This window comes from Psammomys obesus, unplaced genomic scaffold, assembly GCF_907164565.1.
Source record: "Psammomys obesus unplaced genomic scaffold, mPsaObe1.curated_primary_1811, whole genome shotgun sequence".
NCBI classification, from domain to species: domain Eukaryota; kingdom Metazoa; phylum Chordata; class Mammalia; order Rodentia; family Muridae; genus Psammomys; species Psammomys obesus.
In genome coordinates this window covers 821,143-844,176 of record NW_026590142.1, presented here as the reverse complement: position 1 = coordinate 844,176, position 23,034 = coordinate 821,143, and the positions used below count along the sequence as shown (strand labels likewise).

At 37.5% G+C, this 23,034-nt stretch overlaps 1 pseudogene; it reads right to left on the bottom strand.

Moving 5' to 3' along the window:
- Positions 1 to 23,034, bottom strand: part of LOC129676272 (kinesin-like protein KIF18A) — an 87,158-nt pseudogene that overhangs the window by 54,865 nt on the left and 9,259 nt on the right.

The following is a 23,034-nucleotide window of genomic DNA, read 5'->3' as shown; positions in this document are numbered from 1 at the left end:
TTATATTATGGCTAAGGGGATTCTCCTTACCTCAGGACTCGAGGAAGCACAGAAACTAACAGCCAACAACTAAAACAGCCCAATGGGTAGAAGTCAGCGTAAAAGCTCAACCAACAAAAGACAGAGAAATATGGCATCTCCAGAACATAGCCATCCAAGGGTGAACAGCCCTGGACAACGCAGCATAATAAAAAATCAAGAAGATGACATTACATCTATGCTGATGAAGAGGATAATAAAGGAAATAAATAAAATACGTAAAGAATTAGAGGAAGATAAAACCAAACAGATCATGGCTATCCTTAAAGAAATGGAGGAAGTTAAAGACAAGCAGATTATGGCCATCTGTGAAGAAATACAGGAAGATGCAGCCAAACAGCTTTCGGCCTTCAGAGAAGAAATAATTAAATCACTGAAAGAAGTAAAAGAAACAGAGTTGAAGGAACTAAAAGAAAAACAGGAAAATACAATCAGACAGGTGAAGGAAGTAAACAAAACAACTCAAGACCTGAAGATAGAACTAGAAAAATTAAAGTAAACACAAATGGAGGAAATAATGGAGAGGAAGAATTTAGGGAAGAAAACAGGAATTACAGAGGTAAGCATAACCAACAGACTACAAGAGATGGAAGAAAGAATCTCAGGTATAGAAGATACAATGGAAGAAATCAATGTATCTGTCAAAGAAAATGTTAAATCCAAAAAATTCCTGACACAGACCATCCAAGAAATCCAAGACAATATGAAAAGACAAAACCTAAGAATAATAGGTATTCTCCGGCCCAGAAAATATTTCAACAAAATCATTGAAGAAAATTTCCCCAAGTTAAAGTAGAGGCCATTAAGAATACATGAGGCCTACAGAACACCTAACAAATTTGACCAGAAAAGAAAATCCTCCTGCCACATAATAATCAAAACAGTAAGTATACAGAACAAAGAAAAAATACTAAAAGCTGCAAGGGAAAAAGGCTAAGTAACATATAATGGCAAACCCATTAGAATCACACCTGACTTTTCAACAGAAAATATGAAAGCCAGAAGGACCTGCATGGATATCATGCAGACCCTTAGAGAACACAGCTGTCAGCCCAGGCTACTATACCCTGCAAAACTCTCAGTCCTCATAGACAGAGAAAACAAGATATTCAATGACAAAAACAAATTTCAACAAAACCTACATACAAATCCAGCATTACAGAAGACACTGGAAGGGAAAATGCAAACCAAGAAAATTAGCTTCTGTCAAGAAAACACAGGAAATAATTAACCTTACTACAATAAAACAAAAAGCAACTAAGCAACAACCTTATAACAACAGCCAACATCAAAATCAAAGGATCTAACAGCCACTGGTCATTAATCTCTCTCAACATCAATGTACTCAACTCTCCAGTAAAAAGACACAGATTAACAGAATGGATATGTAAACAAACCCCAGCAATCAGTTGCAAACAAGAAACACACCTAAGGCACAAAGATAGACGTTACATGAGGGTAAAAGGTTGGAAGATGACTATCTAAGCAAATGGACCCAAGAAACAAGCAGGAGTAGCCATTCTAATATCTGATAAAATAGGCTTTCAACCAAAATTAATAAAAAGAGATGGGGAAGGACACTTCATACTCATCAAGGGAAAATTCCACCAGGAAGACATCACAATCCTGAACATCTATGCCCGAAATACAAGAGCACCCACATTTGTAAAAGAAACATTGATAAAATTTAAACCACATATAGATCCCCACACATTAATAGTGGGAGACTTCAACACCCCACTCTCAACAAAGGACAGGTCAACAAAACAGAAATTAAACAAAGAAACAATAACTCTGACAGAGGTCATGAATCAAATGGACCTCACAGACATTTACAGAACTTTACACCCAAACACAAAAGAATTTACCTTCTCAGCACCTCATGGATCCTTCCCCAAAATAGACTATATAGTTGGTCACAAAGCAAGCCTCAACTGATACAAGAAGATTGAAATAATCCCTTGTATCTTGTCTGATAACCATGGAATAAAGCTGGACCTCAACTACAACAGAAATAGCAAAAAGCCTACACACACACATGGAAACTGAACAACTTGTTACTAAATGACAGATGGGTCAGGGAAGAAATAAGGAAAGAAATTAAAGTCTTCCTAGAACTCAATGAAAATGAAGTCACAACATACCCAAATTTGTGGGACACAATGAAAGCATTGCTAAGAGGAAAGTTCATAGTACTAAGTGCCTTCTAGAAGAAATTCAAGACAGCTCATTCAAGTAACTTAATGGCCCACTTAAAAGAAGAAGCAGACACACCAAAAAGGAGTAGACGGCTGGAAATAATCAAACTCAGCGCTGAAATCAATCAATTAGAAACAAATAAAACAATTCAAAGAATCAATGAAACCAAGAGCTGATTCTTTGAGAAAATCAACAAGATCGACAAACCCTTAGCCAAGCTAACTAAAAGGCAGAGAGACACCACCCAAATTAACAAAATCAGAAAAGAAACGGGGGACATAACCACAGACACTGAGGAAATCCAAACAATCATTAGGAATTACTTCAAAAGTCTATATGCCACAAAATTTGAAAATCTAAATGAAATGGACAATTTTCTTGATTGATTTGACTTACTAAAGCTGTTTCAGGACCAGGTAAATCAATTAATCAGTCTTATATCCCCCAAAGAAATAGAAGCGGCCATCAAAAGTCTCCCATCCAAAAAAAGCCCAGGACCAGATGGTTACGTGCAGAATTTTACCAGACCTTCAAAGAAGAACTAACTCCAATTCTCTTCAAACTATTCCACCAAATAGAAACAGAAGGAAAATTACCAAACTCATTCTATGAAGCCACAGGCACCTTGGGAACTAAACCTCAGAAAGACTCAACAAAGAAAGAGAATTTGAGTCCAATCTCCCTTATGAACATTGGTGCAAAAATACTTAACAATATACTTGCAAACCGAATCCAAGAACACATCAAAGTTATCCACTATGACCAAGTTTGCTTCATCCCAGGTATGCAGGGGTTGTACAATATACGGAAATCCATCAATGTGATCCACCATATTAACAAACTGAAAGAAAAAAAACACATGACAATCTCCCTAGTCTCCCTATATGCTGAAAAAGCATTTGACAAAAATCCAACATCCATTCATGTTTAAAGTCTTAGAGAGATCAGGGATACAAAGCACATATCTAAACATAGTAAAGGCGATATACAGCAAGCCTATAGCCAACATCAAACTGAAGGGAGAGAAACTTAAAACAATCCCACTGAAATCAGGGACAAGGCAAGGCTGCCCACTCTCTCCACATCTCTTCAACATAGTGCTGGAAGTCCTTGCTAGAGCAATAAGACAGTTGAAGGAAATCAGGGGGATACAGATTGGAAAGGAAGAAGGCAAATTATCACTATTTGCAGATGGTATGATAGTATACATGAATGACCCCAAACACTCTACCAGGGAACTCCTACAGCTGATAAACACCTTCAGCAAAGTGGCCGGATACAAAATTAACTAAAAAAAACAAAAACAAAACAAAACAAAAATAACAGTAGCACTCCTGTATACAAAGGACAAAAGGGCAGAGAAAGAAATTAGAGAAACAACACCCTTCACAATAGCCACAAATCACATAAAGTACCTTGGTGTAACCCTAACCAAGCAAGTCAAAGACTTGTATGAAAAAAATTTGATGTCTCTGAAGAAAGAATTAGAAGAAGATATGAGAAGATGGAAAGATCTTCCATGCTCATGGCTTGGAAGGATTAACATAGTAAAAATGGCCATTTTACCAAAAGCAATCTACAGATTTAATGCAATTCCCATCAAATTGCCAACACAATCCTTACAGACCTAGAAAGAAAAATTCTCAACTTCGTATGGAATAACAAGAAACCGAGAATTGCTAAAACAATCCTCTACAATAAAAGATCTTCTGGAGGTATCTCCATCCCTGATCTTAAGCTGTACTATAGAGCAACAGTTATAAAAACTGCATGGTACTGGCATAGAAACAGAATGGTGGATCAATGAAATCGAACAGAAGACCCAGAAATAAACCCACACACTTACGGACACCTGATTTTTGACAAAGATGCTAAAACCATACAATGGAAAAAAGATAGCATCTTCAACAAATGGTGCTGGTCCAACTGGATGTCGACATGTAGAAAAATGAAAATAGATCCATATTCATCACCGTGCACAAAACTGAAGTCCAAATGGATCAAAGAACTCAACATAAAATCAGACACATTAAATCGGCTAGAAAAAAAAGTGGGGAATACCCTAGAACTCATTGGTACAGGAGAAAACTTCCTGAATAGAACACCAACAGCACAGGCTCTAAGAGCAACAATCAATAAATGGGACCTCATAAAACTAAAAAGCTTCTGTAAAGCAAAGGACACCATCATCAAAACAAAACGACTGCCTACAGATTTGGAAAGAATCATCACCAACCCTTCATCTGACAGAGGGCTAATATCCAGTTTACATAAAGAACTAAAGAGGCTGAAAAGCAGCAAACCAAGTAATCCAATTTAAAAAATGGGGAACATAGCTAAACAGAAAATTCTCTGTAGAGGAATATCGAATGGCAGAGAAGCACTTAAAGAAATGCTCAACCTCATTAGCCATTAGGGAAATGCAAATCAAAATGAACCTGAGATTTCACCTTACAACCATCAGAATGGCCAAGATCAAAAACTCAAGGGACAACACATGCTGGAGAGGCTGTGGAGAACCAGGAACCCTTTCCACTGCTGGTGGGAATGTAAACTTGTACAACCACTCTGGAAATCAATCTGGCACTTTCTCAGACAACTAGGAATAGTGCTTCCTCAAAATCCAGCCATACCACTCCTAGGTATATGACCAAAAGAGGCTCAAGTACACAAAAAGGACATTTGCTTAACCATGTTTATAGCAGCTTTATTTGTAATAGCCAGAAGCTGGAAACAGCCCAGATGCCCCTCAACTGAAGAATGGATGCAGAAACTGTGGTACATCTATAAAATGGAGTATTACTCAGCAATGAAAAATAAGGAAATCATGAAATTTGCAGGTAAATGGTGGGACCTGGAAAGGATCATCCTGAGTGAGTTGTCCCAGAAGCAAAAAGACACGCATGGTATATACTCACTCATATAAACATACAACATAGAATAAACCCACTAAAATCTGTACATCTAAACAAACTAAGTAAAAGAGAAAACCCTAACTAAAATATTCAATCCCCACCCTGAAAGTCAAAGAAGATTGACATCAGAAGATAAAGAAAACAGGAAACAACTAGGAACCTACCACAGAGGGACTCTGAGTGCAGACTGCCAAAGCAGATTGAGCCTGATGGCCAACTGTTGGGCAGAGTGAATGGAATTTTATGTAATAAGTGGGAAATAGTAAGAGCTGGAGAGGATAGGAACTCCACAAGGAGAGCAACAAAATAAGCAAATTTGAACACAGGGAACTTCCCAGAGACTCATACTCCAACCAAGGACTATTCATGGAGATAACCTAGAACCCTGACAATGCAGCCACTTCTGATGAGAACTGATAGACTAATATCAGAAGGAAGGAGAGGAGGACCTCCCCTATCGTGGACTTGGGGAGGGGCATGCATGCAGAATGGGGGGTGTGACCGGGAGGGGAAGAGGGAGGGGCTTATGAGGTCATACAAAATTAATAAAGTGTAATTAATAAAAGTTAAATAAAAAAATTAAAAAATATGTATATTTTAAAAATTAAAATATGTATATGTTTTTAATATAATTTTTCATTTATTACAATTTATTCACTTTGTATCCTAGCTGTAGTATATGGTTTTCAAAGTACGCCAAAATTTTGGCAAAAAAATATGTCCCTAACCAGTCACTATACACTGCTGGACTTAACACACTATTATGCATGTGAAAATTTACTGTAATCTTATAGAATTCATATAAATAATTTTATAAACTGAGGTAGGTATCATTAGTAGTTGCTCAGATAAATTGCACTATCACTTATAAATATTTATTGCATTAAGTAAAAAATATAAATTTAAAGATGTTAAATCCTTGGCACTATTCTTTAGATAGCACTTCCATGGTGCTATCCAAACACCACATGCTATGATGTAAAGAAAACAAAAAGGCACTAAAGTACTTTAGCACCTACAAGAGTGAATAACAATATCCACTGCATAAAGGATCTAGGCACAAAATGTGTGACTAAGTAACCACATCAGATGCTTTTAATCTGAACTACCAGATTCCTTAAACAAAAGGCACTAAAACAAAAAGGCACTAAAGTACTTTAGCACCTATTAGAGTGAATAACAATTTCCACTGAAAAAGGGATCAAGGCATAAAATGTGTGACTTAGTAACCACATCAGATGCTTTTAATTTGTACTGCCAGATTCCTTAACATGACCCAAATTAAGACTTTATTTAGAGGTATAAAGATAACATATCCCTGATATTCTTACAACAAAGTCAAAGTAAATGCACTTACAGAAGATTTAATTTCTTTTGTACTATTGGCATACTTAAGAGTGTTATATGTGTTGTAGAATAAAGAGGAAGGACTAAGAGTAGCTATCATTATAGTTTGACAGTTTCCTCCAAGAGAATCCTTCAACAAGCAAGTAACCTTGCTATTTTTGTAAGGAATATGCCGATTTCCTCTCTGAAAATACAAAACAAGAATACTTATTCCATTTTTCACATATAAATAAAAACTGACTACTATTTCACTAGAAGAATATAAGCATTACACATTGATAAAATTGGCAGTCGACATGATACAAATGAATTTTGACTATTTGGTGAATATGTGAAAGTCCCACTCATGGCTGACAGGACTACTCGGTAGGTTAAAAAAAAAAGTGGCTGCCCCCAAGCACTCACTGCAATTCCTAGAGCCCACATGACAGAAGGAGAATTCACTCTAGAAAGATATCCTCTCACTTCAACATGCACACACTTGTACACACAAGTAAACAAATAAAAAATTTACAAGTCCCATCTAAAACTGATATCTCTAAGTACAAACTTTACAACAAAACAGCTATCAAGACTGGCTTTTTAGTTGTAGGTGAAATGTATTTGAAAAGATGACACAATAAGGCTATGGCATCAAGTGTCTATAAATCCCAGTCACTTGGTAGGTACCTTGATGGCAAAGCAAGATTATGTTTCCAAAATAAAACAAGAGAAAACAAAACATACTAAACAACCAAAAAATAAAAAATCACCCAAACTCTAAGAAACTCGAGTAACTTTATAAATTTGAAGTATATCATATGCAAATGTTTGAGTTTTTAAATCGGCATGTAATGCATGTTGCTTTTGCAATGGTCATATAATTTCAGTAACTTGCCCTCTTTTTTTTTTTTACTAATAAAAATATCTTGATTAATGCAGGCAATTACAAAATAACCCCAAAAAGGTAGTATTACTAATAGAAGATGTAATTTTTTTTTATAATTTATAAATCATCAGCTTCAGACATTGGTGATTTAATACCCAGAACATTACCAAAGACACCTCCACCTGTACAATAATATGACAAAATAATAGAAATATTAGACACATGGACATTATCATAGTATTTATAGTTTTTGCATCAAATACAATAATGAATATATGACTAATTATAGCGCCATAACTGTTTATGTAACCTGCAATTGTAAAGTTATTTGTTTATAATGTGGGAAAATATTTACATTTACCACCCAGAAGCCAATAAATTCTTGATTAAGTGTTTTCTAGCTCTGGTTTTAATGTTAAAAATAATAGCTCGTATTTTAATCTTTATAATTGAACATTTGAAATATTACAGAACAAAGTTTAAATAAGATCTACAGCTTCCTCAAATATTTTGTTGAAAGTTGTTCACTAATTTCTTGCGTGGGATCAAAAATTAAAATCAATGACATCTAGAATAAATGTGAGTACAATTTTTTTTAACTTTTATTAATTACACTTTATTCACTTTGTATCCCCCCATAAGCCCTCCTTCCTCCCCTCCTAATCACACCTAATCTCACCCTCTCCCTTCTTCACGCATGCCCTTCCCCAAGTCAACTGATAGGGGAGGTCCCCTCTCCTTTTTTCTGATCTTAGTTATCCGATCTCATCAGGAGTGGCTGCACTGTCATCTGTGGCCTGGTAAGGCTGCTCCCCCCTCAGGGGGAGGTGATAAAAGAGCAGGCCAATCAGTTTATGTCAGAGGCAGTCTCTCTTCCCGTTACTATGGAACCAACTTGGACACTGAACTGCCATGGGCTACATCTGTGCAGGGGTTCTAGGTTATCTCCATGCCTGGTACTTGGTTGGAGTATGAGACTCTGGAGAGACTCCTGTGTTCAAATTTTCTGGTCTGTTGCTCTCCTTGTAGAGTTCCTGTCCTTTCCAGGTCTTACTATTTCCCACTTCTTACATAAGATTCTATGCTCTCTGCCCAACTGTTGGCCATAAGTCTCAGTATCTGCTATGATAGTCTGCCAGGCAGAGCTTTTCAGAGGCCCTCTGTGGCAGGTTCCTAACTTGTTACCTGATTTCTTCTTCATCTGATGTCCATCCTCTTTGCCTTTTGGGATGGGAATTGAGCAATTTCGTCAGGGTCCTCCCTCTTGATTAGTTTCTTTAGATGTACAGATTTTTAGTAGGTTTATCTTATATTATATGTCTATATGAGTGAGTATATACTGTGTGTGTCTTTCTGCTTCTGGGAAAGCTCACTCAGGATGATCCTTTCCAGTTCCTACCATTTACCTGCAAATATCATGATTTCCTTATTTTTCATTGCTGAGTAATATTCCATTGTGTAGATGTAACATAATTTTTGTATCCATTCTTCAGTTGAGGGGCATCTGGGTTGTTTCCAGCTTCTGGCTATTTTAAATTAAGCTGCTATAAACATAGTTGAGCAAATATCCTTATTGTGTACTTGAGCCTCTTTTAGATATATGCCTAGAAGTGGTATAGCTGGATCTTGAGGAAGTGCTATTCCTAGTTTCTGAAGAAGTGCCAGATTGATTTCCAGAGTGGTTGTACAAGTTTACATTCCCACCAGCAGTGGAGGAGGGTTCCCCTTTCTCCACAACCTCTTCAGCATGTGTTGTCACTTGGTAACTTGCCCTCTTAAGAAAGTCTTAACAATAATTTTAAAATGCACTACTCTTAATTAAAATATCAACTTCAACAATTTAACAGTAATTTTCATAAAGCTTTTAAGACTGTTTTAGCTTCAAAACTAAAAAACAACTTCACATACTTTCAAATATGCTATATAATACTAAGTACTTCTGGCATATGCTGCATCAAAATAGTTTTAAATGCCTCAAGGCATTAGTAAACATTCTATTATACAATTACACTTTAGACATTAAGCTCAATCTCTTTTGTATTACAATTTTACAGTTTATTATAAAATACTAACTAGACAAATTGGCTTTTAAAGTTTTTTTAATGTCTTCATATCAATTTAGTTATCATTCTTGCTTTCTAGTGATCACTGAATAGTTACTTACAATGAAGTTTAAAGCTTGGGTGTATGAAAAAAGCAACCATGCTGAGCCTGGTCAAACAGGCCTGTAATTACAGCTTTAGAAGGTTTAGAGAAGAGGCTCAAGACCAGCCTAAACCAACTCACTGAGATCCTATCTCAAAAACCCGGGGGTAGAATACTTTCTTAGCACATGAGAGGTATTAGGTTTAATCTCAAGTACCACAAAAATGCACACACATGCACATATGCATGCATACAGGCACACACACAAATAGCCTCTTACAAAGCAACAAACATAAACCAACCAGTGCTGTTTGGTAGTGCAGGACCACTTATGTCTGAAACTATACCTACAACACATTCCAGAAAATATTTAGCAAGTAAACATACAGTACCTACCTTTGTATCTGCTGAGCATTGATGACATTCCCAAGAGCTAAAAGGGATTTATTAATATTTGTGCCTTCTACAAATCATGTCTCTTTGGTACCAGAAGTCTGGCCAGCTCAGATCCTGCAAGGTTAATGAATGACATTTTGGCCAAACAGACATTTTGATTGATGTTTGCTGTTTTGTTTTTGGTCACAAATAAATCTTAAATCATAGAATATGAAAAAGACTAGTGTACATTTCAGTAAAATTAAAGGAAATACTTTATTTTCAAAAATATATATACATGAAGATAAAGTCAATCTCTGTATAAAAGACAACACAATTACATATCTTCCTGATACTTATCAGTACTAGAATTGCTAAAGATGAGAAAAATATGAAAATATAGACATGTATATATGAATTTTGATATTAAAGGCTGTTCCAAAGCCTCCTGTGTTAATTGTGTTGTCTACATTGGTGCCTTGGTGTTACTAGATGAAAAACCTATAGGTCTATGAATAGTACAAATTACTTGTGGGGAAGGGTGTGTGTGTTTAGCTATGGATAATAGACCACTTTAGTCCAGGAGCTTGAGAACAACCTGGGCATATGATATGCCTCGACTCTATTGTCTATTATACTCCACAAAAAGCAAAGAGGAAAACAAGGAGAAGGTCTTTGGGTCATGGGTCATATTTCCTTCAAAGAAAGAATAGGACCCTAGCTCTTCTCTATTCCAATTTATTTTCTCATCCTGGTTATAAAGTAAGTAACAGCCCCTTTAATGATGTGCTGCCTCACCATAGGCCCAGAAGCAATAATGGCAGCTGACACCAGATTGAACCTTACAGCCCTGTGTGTAAAAATAAACAGCTCATCAATAATTTGATCATTTTTTTCAGCTGCCCACAAAAGTATAATCTATTCAACATGTTTTCTTTCTTGTTTTGAGATAGGTGGTCATTTGGCTATGAGCTTAGTAGTCAAAATGACTTGAGCTTCAGAACTGCTCCCTCTACCTCTGGAGTACCAGAATTACATGTCTGACAAATTATGCCCAGTTTAATTGGTGCCAGAGATTTAAGTTAGGACTTCATGTATATCAGTATAAGTATTCTACCCACTTGGCTACTTCCTAAGCAACTTATATAACCATTTTAGGTTGCTTTGCAGACTTTAACTGAAACAAGATAGGTGGAAGAGATGAAGACATAAGGTAAGATCTAATACATTCTAGAGAAATTCCATTCTTATAAACATTTTTCTTTATAGGTGTTTGGTGAAAATATTTATTTTTCCCATTATACTACATTTTATTTTTATTATTTATTTATTTATTTATTTATTTATTTATTTATTTATTTTTACACTTTTTTCTTTATTAATTACACTTTATTCCCTTTGTATCCCCCCCTGTGGTTCCCTCCTTCCTCCCATTCCAATCCTTCCCTTCCGCCTCTGCATGCATGCCCCTCCCCAAGTCCTCTGATAGGGGAGGTCTTCTTTTCCTTCCTTCTGATTTTAGTCAATTAGGTCTCATCAGGAGTGGCTGCATTGTATTCTTCTGTGGCCTGGTAATGCTGCTTTCCCCTCAGGGGGAGTAATTAAAGAGCAGGCCAATCAGTTCATATCAGAGACAGTTCCTGTTCCTATTACAATGGAACCCACTTGGATACTGAACTGCCATGGGCTACATCTGTGCAGGGGTCTTAGGTTATCTCCATGCATAGTCTTTGGTTGGAGTATCAGTCTCAGGAAAGACCCCTGTGCTCAGATTTTTTGGTTCTGTTGCTCTCCTTGTGGAGTTCCTGTCCTCTCCAGATCTTACTGTTTCCCACTTCTTTCCTAAGATTCCCTGCACTCTGCCCAAAGGTTGCCCATAAGTCTCAGCATCTGCATTGATAGTTTGCAGGGCAGAGCTTTTCAGAGGTCCTCTGTGTCAGGCTCCTGACTTGTTCCCTCTTTTTCCCTTCTTCTGATGTCCAGCCTCTTTGCCTTTCTGGATAGTAATTGAGCATTTTAGCAAGAGTCCTCCCTCTTGATTAGTTTCTTTAGGTGTACAGATTTTCGTAGGTTTATCTTATATTAAAAGTCTATATGAATGAGTATATACCGGGTGCATCCTTCTGCTTCTGGGAAAGCTCACTCAGGATGATCTTTTCCAGATCCCACCATTTACCTGCAAATTTCATCATTTCCTTATTTTTTATTGTTGAGTAATATTCCATTGTGTAGATATACCACAATTTGTGCATCCATTCTTCAGGTGAGGGGCATCTGGGCTGTTTTCAGCTTCTGGCTATTACAAATAAGGCTGCTACAAACATGGTTGAGCAAATGTCCTTATTGTGCACTTGAGAATCTTTTGAATATATGCCTAGGAGTGGTATAGCTGGATCTTGAGGAAGCACTATTGCTAGTTGTCTGAGAAAGTGCCAGATTGATTTCCAGAGTGGTTGTACAAATTTACATTCCCACCAGCAGTGGAGAAGGGTTCCCCTTTCTCCACAACCTCTCCACCATGTGTTGCCTCTTGAGTTTTTGACCTTAGCTATTCTGATGGGTGTAAGGTGAAATCTTAGGATGTTTTGATTTGCATTTCCCTAATGGCTAATGAGGTTGAGCATTTCTTTAAGTGTTTCTCTGCCATTTGATATTCCTCTGCAGAGAATTCTCTGTTTAGCTCTTTACCCCATTTTTTTTAATTGGATTACTTGATTTTTTGCTGTTTAACTTCTTTAGTTCTTTATATAAACTGGATATTAGCCCTCTGTTAGATATAGGGTTGGTAAAGATCCTTTCCCAATCTGTAGGCTGTCGTTTGTTCTGAGGACAGTGTTCTTTGCTTTACAGAAGCTTTTCAGTTTCTTGAGGTCCCATTTATTAATTGTTGCTCTTAGAGCCTGTGCTGTTGGTGTTCTGTTCAGGAAGTTGTCTCCTATACCAATGAGTTCAAGGGTATTCCCTACTTTTTCTTCTAAGTGGTTTAGTGTGTCTGGTTTTATGTTGAGGTCTTTGATCCACTTGGACTTTAGTTTTGTGCAGGGTGATAAGTATGGATCTATTTGCAGTTTTCTACATGTAGACTTCCAGTTAGACCAGCACCATTTGTTGAAGATGCTGTTTTTTTTTTCCATTGAATGGATTTGGCATCTTTGTCAAAAATCAGGTGTCCATAAGTGTGTGGATTTATGTCAGGGTCTTCTATTCGATTCCATTGATCCACCATTCTGTTTCTATGCCAGAACCATGCAGTTTTTAGTATTGTTGCTCTATAGTACAGCTTGAGATCAGGGATGGAGATACCTCCTGAAGATCTTTTACTGTAGAGAATTGTTTTAGCAATTCTGGGTTTCTTGTTGTTCCATATGAAGTTGAGAATTTTTCTTTCAAGGTCTGTAAAGAATTGCATTGGTAATTTGATGGCAATTGCATTAAATCTGTAGATTGCTTTTGGTAATATGGCCATTTTTATTATATTAATCCTGCCAAGCCATGAGCATCGGAGATCTTTCCATCTTCTGATATCTTCTTCTAATTCTTTCTTCAGAGACTGGAAATTTTTTTCATACAAGTCTTTGACTTGCTTGGTTAGGTTCACACCAAGGTACTTTATGTCCTTTGTGGATATTGTGAAGGGTGTTGTTTCCCTAATTTCTTTCTCAGCCCTTTTGTCTTTTGTATAGAGGAAAGCTACTGATTTTTTTTTTTGAGTTAATTTTGTATCCAGCTACTTTTCTGAAGGTGTTAATCATCTGTAGGAGTTCCCTGGTAGAAATTTTGGGGTCACTCAGATATACTATCATATCATCTGAAAACAGTGATACTTTGACTTCTTCTTTTCCAATTTATATCCCCTTGATCTCCTTCAATTGTCTTTTTGCTCTATCAAGGACTTCAAGAACAACGTTGAAGAGATATGGAGAGTGGACAGCCTTGCCTTGTCCCTGATTTTAGTGGTTATGATTTAAGTTTCTCTCAGTTCAGTTTGATGTTGGCTATAGGCTTGCTGTATATCACCTTTACTATGTTCAGGTATGTGCCTTGTATCCCTGATCTCTCCAATACTATAAATATGAATGGATGTTGGATTTTGTCAGATGTCTTTTCAGCATCTAAGGAGATGATCATGTGGTTTTTCTCCTTCAGTTTGTTTATGTGATGCATCGCATTGATGGATTTCCATATATTGAACCACCCCTGCATGCCTCAGATGAAGCCTACTTGGTTGTATTGATGATATCTTTGATGTGTTCTTGGATTCGGTTTGCAAGTATTTTGTTGAGTATTTTTGCATCAGTGTTCATGAGGGAGATTGGCCTGAAATTCTCTTTCTTTTTTGGGTCTTTGTGAGGTTTAGGTACCAAGGTGCCTGTGGCTTCATAGAATGAGTTTGGTAGTGTTCCTTCTGTTTCTATTTTGTGGAATAGTTTGAAGAGTATTGGTGTTAGCTCTTCTTTGAATGTCTGGTAGAATTCAGGCTGAAACCATTTGGCCCTGGGCCCTGGTAGACTTTTGATGACAGCTTCTATTTCCTTAGGCGATATAGGAGTATTTAATTGGTTTACCTGGTGTTGATTCAGCTTTGGCATGTAGAATCGGTTGAGAAAATTGTTCATTTCATTTAGATTTTCAAATTTTGTGGCATATAGACTTTGGAAGTAAGACCTAATTATTGCTTGGCTTTCTTCAGTGTCTGTGGTTATGTCTCCCATTTCATTTCTGGTTTTGTTGATTTGGATAGTTTCTCTTTGCCTTTTAGTTTGGCTAAGCATTTGTCTATCTTGTTGATTTTATCAAAGAAACAGCTCTTGGTTTCATTTATTCTTTGAATTGTTTTATTTGTTTCTAATTTATTGATTTCATACCTAACTTTGATTATTTCCAGCTGTCCAGCTGTCTCCTCCTCTTTGGTGTGTCTGTTTTTTTTCCCGCTAGGGCTTTTAAGTGAGCCATTAAGTTGCTTGCATGAGATGTTTTGAAGTTCTTCTTGAAGGCACTTAGTGCTATGAACTTTTCTCTTAGCACTGCTTTCTTTGTGTTCCATAAGTTTGGGTATGTTGTGCCTTCATTTTCACTGAATTCTAGGAATTCTTTAATTTCTTTCTTTATTTCTTCCCTGACCCAGATGCCATTTAGTAAAAAGTTGTTCAGTTTCCATGTGTGTGCAGGCCTTTTGCTATTTTTCATTGAGGTCCAGTTTTATTCCATGGTGATCAGATAGGATACAAGGGATTATTTCAATCTTCTTATATCTGTTGAGGCTTGGTTTGTGACCAACTATATGGTCTATTTTGGAGAAGGCTCCATGAGGCGCTGAGAAGAAGGTAAATTCTTTTGAGTTTGGGTGAAAGGTACTGTATATGTCCATTAGGTCCAGTTGATTCATGACATCTGTTCAGAGTTATTGTTTATTTGTTTAATTTCTGTTTTGTTGACCTGTCCTTTGTTGAGAGTGGGGTTTTGAAGTCTCTCACTATTAATGTGTGGTGGCCTATGAATGGTTTAAGTTTTATTAAGGTTTCTTTTGCAAATGTGGGTCCTTGCATTTGGGGAATAAATGTTCAGGATTGTGATATCTTCCTGGTTGGTTTTTCCCTTGATGAGTGTGAAGTGTCCTTCTCTATCTCTTTTGATTAATTTTGGTTGAAAATCTACTTTATTAGATATTAGAATGGCTATTCCTGCTTGTTTCTTAGGTCCATTTGCTTGGAAAACCGTCTTCCAGCCCTTTACTCTCACCTAATGTCTATCTTTGTGATTTAGGTGTGTTTCTTGTATGCAAGAGATTGTTGGGTCTTGTTTACACATCCATTCTGTTAGTCTGTGTCTTTTTGTTGGAGAATTGAGTCCATTTAAGTTGAGGGAAATTAATGCCCAGTGGCTGTTAGATCCTTTGATATTGATGTTGGCCATGGTAGTGTTTGTGTGTTAGTCTACTTTTTGTTTTGCTGTAGTGAGGTTAACTATTTCCTGTGATTTCTTGAAAGTAGTTAGTTTTCTTGGGTTGTATTTTTTCTTCTAGTATCTTCTGTAATGCTGGATTCGTGTGTAGGTATTGTTGAAATTTGTTTTTGTTGTTGAATATCTTGTTTTCCCCATCTAAGAGGACTGAGAGTTTTGCTGGGTACAGTAGCCTAGGCTGACATCTGTGTTCTCTTCGGGTCTGCCTGATATCTGTCCAGGCCCTTCTGGCTTTCATAGTTTCTGTTGAGAATTCAGGTGTGATTCTGATGGTTTTGCCATCATATGTTACCTGGCCTTTTTCCCTGCAGCTTTTAGTATTTTTTCTTTGTTCTGTATGCTTACTGTTTTGATTATTATGTGGCGGAAGGATTTTCTTTTCTGGTCTAATTTATTAGGTGTTCTGTAGGCCTCTTGTATTCTTATAGGCCTCCCCTTTAACTTGGGGAAATTTTCTTCAATGATTTCATTGAAAATATATTCTGGGCATTGGAGGAGGGAATCTTCTTTTTCCTCTATTCCTATTATTCTTAGGTTCTGTCGTTTTATGTTTTTTTTTTTTTTTATTTCTTGGATGGTTTGTGTCAGGAATTTTTTAGATTTATTACTTTCTTTGATGGATACATCAATTTCTAACATTGTATCTTCCACACCTGAGATTATTTCTTCCATCTCTTGTAGTCTGTTGGTTATGCTTACCTCTTTAGTTCCTGTTTTCTTTCCTAGGTTCTCCATCTCCATTATTTCCTCCATTTGTGTTTTCTTTAATTCTTCCAATTCTATCTTTAGATCTTGGGCCATTTTGTTGATTTCCTTCACCTGTCTGACTGTATTTTCCTGTTTTTCCTTCACTTCCTTCAGGTGTTTGTTTGAACATTCCTCTGTTTCTTTTATTTCTTTCAGTGATTTAACCATTTCCTCTCTGAATGCCATATACTGTTTGGCTGCATCTTCCTGTATTTCTTTACGGATGACCATAATTTGTTTTATTATATTTTCCCCTAATTCTTTACACATTTTATTTACTTCCTCCATTAACCTCTTCATAAGCATAGATGTAAGGTCATCTTCTTGAATTTCACTTATGCTAGGGTGTCTAGGGCTACTTGCCCCTAGATAACTGGGTTCTGCGGATGCCATACTGCTTTGCTTTTTGTTGGTTGTGCTTTTTCGCTGTCTTCTACCCATCTTTCTGTCTCAGGTGTTGTCGGTTAATTTCTGGTGCCTTCTGGGTCCTGGGGCAGGGAGAACTTGGCGGGGTTCTGAAGTTCTCCTCTGCTTTTTGAGCATGGTCAACTGAATGGTGGTGCTTCTCAGGAATTGTTACAGTTCATTTCAGGTGTATGGACCTGTATGGTAACTGTGGTGTTCAGGAAGGCTTTCCTCTCATCAGGAGAGGTCCTGGTGATGGCTGCCCTGCTGCTCGGTTTCTTGCTCTGAAATTAGTGAGCAGCAGCTGTTGCTCTTAAGGTGTAATTGTTGGGTGCAGCCCTCTTGAAGAACCAGGGATTCCCACAGTTTTGTCAGTTTAGCTAGGGATAACTGGTTGATCCTTGGCACAGTATCTGAGGGCTGCTGTAATGGCTCTATGTTTTTTGTAGGTCTGAGGATGCAGCTGTGTGCCCCAGTGCCCTAGTGGTACTCAGTAATGGTGGGTGAGCACAGAGCTCCTGCCTGAAGTAGAAGGCTAGAGTCTAGAGTCTGTGTGAATCCAAAAAGTCTTTTGGAGCTGTGTGCCCTGAGCTTTGGACCTGATGATCACCCCCGCTGTGGGGTTTTCTTCTGACACTGACACCCAGTCTTCGCTTTGGGGTCAGCCTTTCTGTCTGTGATGGTGAGTAGAACCTGCAGGCACAGACTTACGTGGCTCAGCCTTTCTGCCTTTTTGGCAATTGGGTGCCTGGGCGTCTGCCCAAACTGGATAACTTTTCTGGAGACCCCTTTTTGGGGTGGTGGTATTGGCTGAGTGCTCTGAGATCAGACCAGCTGTTCCCCTCCTTGTGGGTTTGCACGTGATAGAGAAACTTGGTCTCTGGTCCCCTGGGGTCCACAGTTCTATCTGGGGCAGCGAATCAGGTGTGCAGGCAGAACTCTGTGCCAGCACCTGGGTCCCCAGCTCTGGCTCTGTGCCAGGTCCTGGGCACCCGCAGAACCCAAGTCTTTTCCAGGGGATGTCTTGGTGAGCTAAGGTCAGTCCCAATCGTTTCCTGCACTGTGGGGTTATCTCTTGACTGAAAATCTCAGTCTCTGATGTTGTGGTGCCCACAGTTCGGTCTGGGACAGTGATCAGAGCATGTTGGCTTGTGGCTCTGGGCTGGCGACCAAGTGCTTGGTGGAACAGGGATCTCTTCCATGGTTTAACTGTGTGAGTTAAAACTGATTGAATCCCCCACCCTGGGGTATCCTCTCACCTGGGAAACACAATCTCTTGTGTTTTATGGCTGCGAGTTCTGACTGCTGGTCACTGCTGATCCTGTTGTACTGCTGGTCAGAATGAGAGTCGTCTTGGCGCTGCCATCTTGCCGAACTCCTCTCTTATAAACATTTATCTAATGATAAGATAATGTAAAGAAAATGTCCCTGGAGGAGAAAAGATCAGTGAAACTACTTAATAAACACTATCTGAAAAGTTTAATTATTACAGATAAAAATACTTTCAATTGTAACAATTGTTTTTTGATAAGATGAATTTCACAGGCTAGTGAGATGGTCAAAGAGCTTGCTCCTGATCTTGATGACTTAGTTGGAGGTCCCAGTCTCAAATGTGGTGGAAGGAGAGTATCAGTTCTCCAAAGAACTTTGACATGACACATGTGTGCCTACACACATACATAAACACACAGATAAATGTAACTTTTTTTAGTTGAAAAATAAATTTCACACAGCATAATATAAAGTAAAGCTCTACATAAATAACCATTTGGATAAAAAGAAAAGTAGAAACTACAAACAATAATAAATCCTGGTATCTGTGTTTTGGATCTTTGTGGATATTTTCTCCAATACAGTACTGTGTCAGTTATCGTTCTTAAGGAATGCAGTTGGCTACATTGTCAGTATCTTCCATTTCTGTCTATGTTCAAGGAATTCAGCCAGTTACAAAAAATGAAACCCCATGTATGTGATAAATGTCATCTCAATTCTAAATGTTCTTTATGTTGAAGTACTTTCAAGAGCCAATGGGCTGGGGAGGCTTAGCACTATGTGGAATATTTTCTGCATGCTAACAACATTGGCTTTAGTGTGCAAAGTGTCATAGTGCCTGTAATCCCAGCTACTCAGGAGGCTGGCCACTGCTACTCAATGACTTCAAAACCAATCTGGTCAACTTAGTAAGATTATGTCTTGAAAACAAAGCATGTCTTTGGGATGCTGTGTCCTGTTTTTGTTTCCATTGTCTAGTAGTTGTAATATTTCCTCTGAGGAGTTAGGCTAGGAGTTTAAATAGAAAATATTTAGTAATCCATCTTAAAAATTTCAACTAACTTTTACTTATTTATGTGCTTTAGAAATAAAACCCAAAGCCTGAAAGCACTAGCAAAGTGTTCACCATTGAGGTAAATCCCAGACCCTTGGTAGGCTTACTCAACAAATGATAGTTTTAAAGGTAAAAGAAATGTTTTCTATGAATTTATTGCTATTAAATATTGACAATGTATTATCTGTTTAGAACTTGGTGTTATATAAGGAGTAAGAGGTAAAATACAATCTCTGAGACAAATATATGAATGCATTTAGCAGAATAATAAAATTTCAGTGAGATTTTTAATGGAAAAATGTCCCTCAATTGTTTCATAAGATGTATCAAATACATTCAATGAGAGGCGGTAGAATGAGGCTAGTCTCAATTCTGATATCTAGTCTACTAGCATGTTTGTGATCCTGAACAGTCACTCTGGCTTTAGATCCCATGAAATTCACTTTAGTCTTAAACTTTGTAGTCTTTTTCAAACACAGTGGAATCAAACTAATGGCTGGTGAGCTGTAACCTGCACCTTTTTTGCTCCAACAGAAAGAAAAGACACCTATAAACATACCTGGTGTAAAGTGAGACCCTGTACAACCATTCCTTTTTGGGAGTCTTCCATGACAGCAAGTGGCCCTGAATTTGTCAAGAGGTCACCAATCTGTTCTTTATACACTTTAAAATAAAAAGAAACATATTAACAGTGATATCAAAATAACTGATGATCTCACACACAAATTTTTGACTGCAGGTTTATAGCCAGAGAACATATTTTGATCACTTTTGTTTACACCTGAAAATTAAGGCTAGATGCTGGACATGGTGGTGCATACCTTCAATCCCAGCATTCAGGGAAGCAGAGGCAGGCAGACTGCTATGAATTTGAGGCAAGTCTGGTCTACCAAGTGAGTCCAGGACAGCCAGGGTTACACAGAGAAAGCCTGTCTCGATAATGAGATTTGATAGACTAAGATCAGAAGGAAGGAGAGGGGGACCTCCCCTATCAGAGGACTTGGGGAGGGGCATGAGTGAAGAAGAGGGAGGAAAAGTAGGATTAGGAGGGGAAAAGGGAGGAGTTTATGGGGGGATACAAAGTGAATAAAGTGTAACTAATAAAAGTTAAAGAAAAAGAAAAAGTTGAAATAATTATATTCTAACCCAGTAATCTGTGATTTGATAACTCTGACAAGATAAAGATAAGCCAGCTTTCTTACCTCTGGAAAAGACACCAATTTTAGGCACTAAATGTTAAAGAAAACCCAGTCAGAAACAGATGCATTTATGTCACTATCCTTCAGTTCCAGTTTAACATATAATAGTGATAGTCCTTCTCCTCTGAATTGTGGAGTGACTAAGACCCTGAAGGATTTGTCCATGGCTACAAAATTACCAGCAGAGGAGGGACTGAAGCTTGGCTAACTTTTAGTGTCTACAAGAGGGGACACAAAGGAATTTTGACTGACCAAATCCTCACATTTTGAGCATACAAAAAGTGATCACAAATGTGAGTGTGCAAACATATTTCTATAATCTCAACCTACAGGAAGCTGGAACAGAAGAATCACAAGTTCAAATCAAGCCTTGATGTTCCAAGAAGTGTTTGAGATGGGTCAAAGTACACACCAAGAAAGCTTGATGACCAGAGTTGGATCCTGCTCAGCTCTAAATAGGATATCTGTATCCCACCCTTCTCAAGGCTCAGGGAAGAGGGGGTGGAGCATCTGTAAGAACCAGAGGTGGAGGACAATTTAAGGAAACAACATTCTGTAGACACAACAGGAGAGATGTACATATGAATTCAGAGAGACCGTGACACAATTCATAAGACCTGTACTGTTCAAGGCAGATAAAATCTCTGTATTTAGCTGAGAATATGGGCACAAAGGCCCACCCCTACACAATAAGATATCCACAAATGATAGCTGCTGAGAAAGAAAAATCATTTTCCTTCAATGGAGTGACACTGGGTATATCAACTACACTCTAGAGCAGGTCTACGCTCAGGAGTAATTTGTACTCCATGTTTTTAGTGGCTTTTTCTCTTTTTAAAGATACAAAGAACATGAATTTGGGTGGGTAGGGAGAAGAGAGAATCTACCAGGAGTTGTGGGATATGAAATATAAAGTATACTGTATAAAAACCTAATAATGATAAAAAGCTCCAGATGCATTGGTATGCATATTATGTGTCAGCACTCCTTAGGGGAGATAAAAAGCATGCCCTAGAAGCCTGTGGACCAGACAGCCTGCTGTATGTAGTGGGGAAGAAATAAGAGAGACCTTGCTTTTAACAAGGTGTTAAGACAGAAGCAGCTCCTGAAAGATGTCTTCAGACTTCCACTCCCATGCCTACACTTACACACACATACACAATAATTAAAAACAAAAGTGCTCCAATTGCCCAAGTAACTGAAAGTGCCTAAACCATCAGTCTATGCTATTTAACAAAGGGAAAAGCCTTCCTTTCAATAAATACTAAAAAATAAACATAAAAGAAATTTTGGTGTCTAAAAAGCACCAATGTCTATAATTTACTCATGTATGAATCAGTAAACCCTGCAAACTCCAGCTTAATGAAAATTTATAAAAGTTAACATTGCCAGTAATTTGACTAAGCAAATACATAAGTGAGTTGATATGAAGTAGTAAGAATTCAATATTGCTTTTGTGGCATGTCTTCAAGCACATAAACAAAATCTAATGGAGACAAAAATGAGCAGAGGGTTTTTAAGATATCCTTTGTTTTTTAAAATACAAAGAAAACACAGAAACTTCTCATTAAAGGAGACCAAAAGAATGCAAGTGAATGTAATTCATGATTTGGAATAATTTCAGATAATAATTATTAAAATTGTACTAAGGTTCACAGATTAGATGGAGGTGATCACTGTTAATTTTCTGATTTGATAAACATTCAGTGATTGTTTAAAACATTTCCTGGTTCAATAAATTTATACCTTATAAATCACTAAAGAATAAATGCACACACAACAGAGAACAGAAAATGAAAAATGTAACATATAGGGCATCTCAATGAAGGCTTCCTACAAGTTTTTTTCTATATACCATTTTTGCAATGTCTCTATAATTTGAAATTATATTAAAATAAGAGTAAGATGCATGATTAGGAATTTTAATGACTGAAAACACAAGAATATTCCTGTATGAGATAATTTGAATGGACTCTTGTAACTGAGTTTTCTCAGACAGTGATTAATGTGAAAGGTAGTGCCAACTTACCTTCAGATAAGAAACTGCAATACTACACACCTTTTCTTCTTTAATCTCATCCACAGATTTGAAAAGGGCTAACATCATTAGGTACATTACCCCGGGCTCAGCAGCTGATCCTAGCATTGTGTGAGTCTTTCCAGTTCCAGTGGCACCATCTGCAAGTACTGAGTGTTTAATAAAAGGGTTGAGATCAATGCTTAGTTATAGTATTACTAAATCCACTCTAGTGACTAGTTCTAACCAGATATCCTGAAGAGAAACTAACTTTAAATCCAATAGATATCACCTGTTCCTACTTAGCTCTAATGTTATTTTGTGCCTTCCATATAGTCACAGGCAGAAACATCTACTCCCTCATTTGCTCTCAGAATACAATATCCATCTGCACCCCTCCATTACAGTATGACCACAGGGCATCCACCAAGGCAGGCAGCATATCCTGTGCTTTAGTTAATAACATGAAGCAGAGCATACAAACTTGTTGA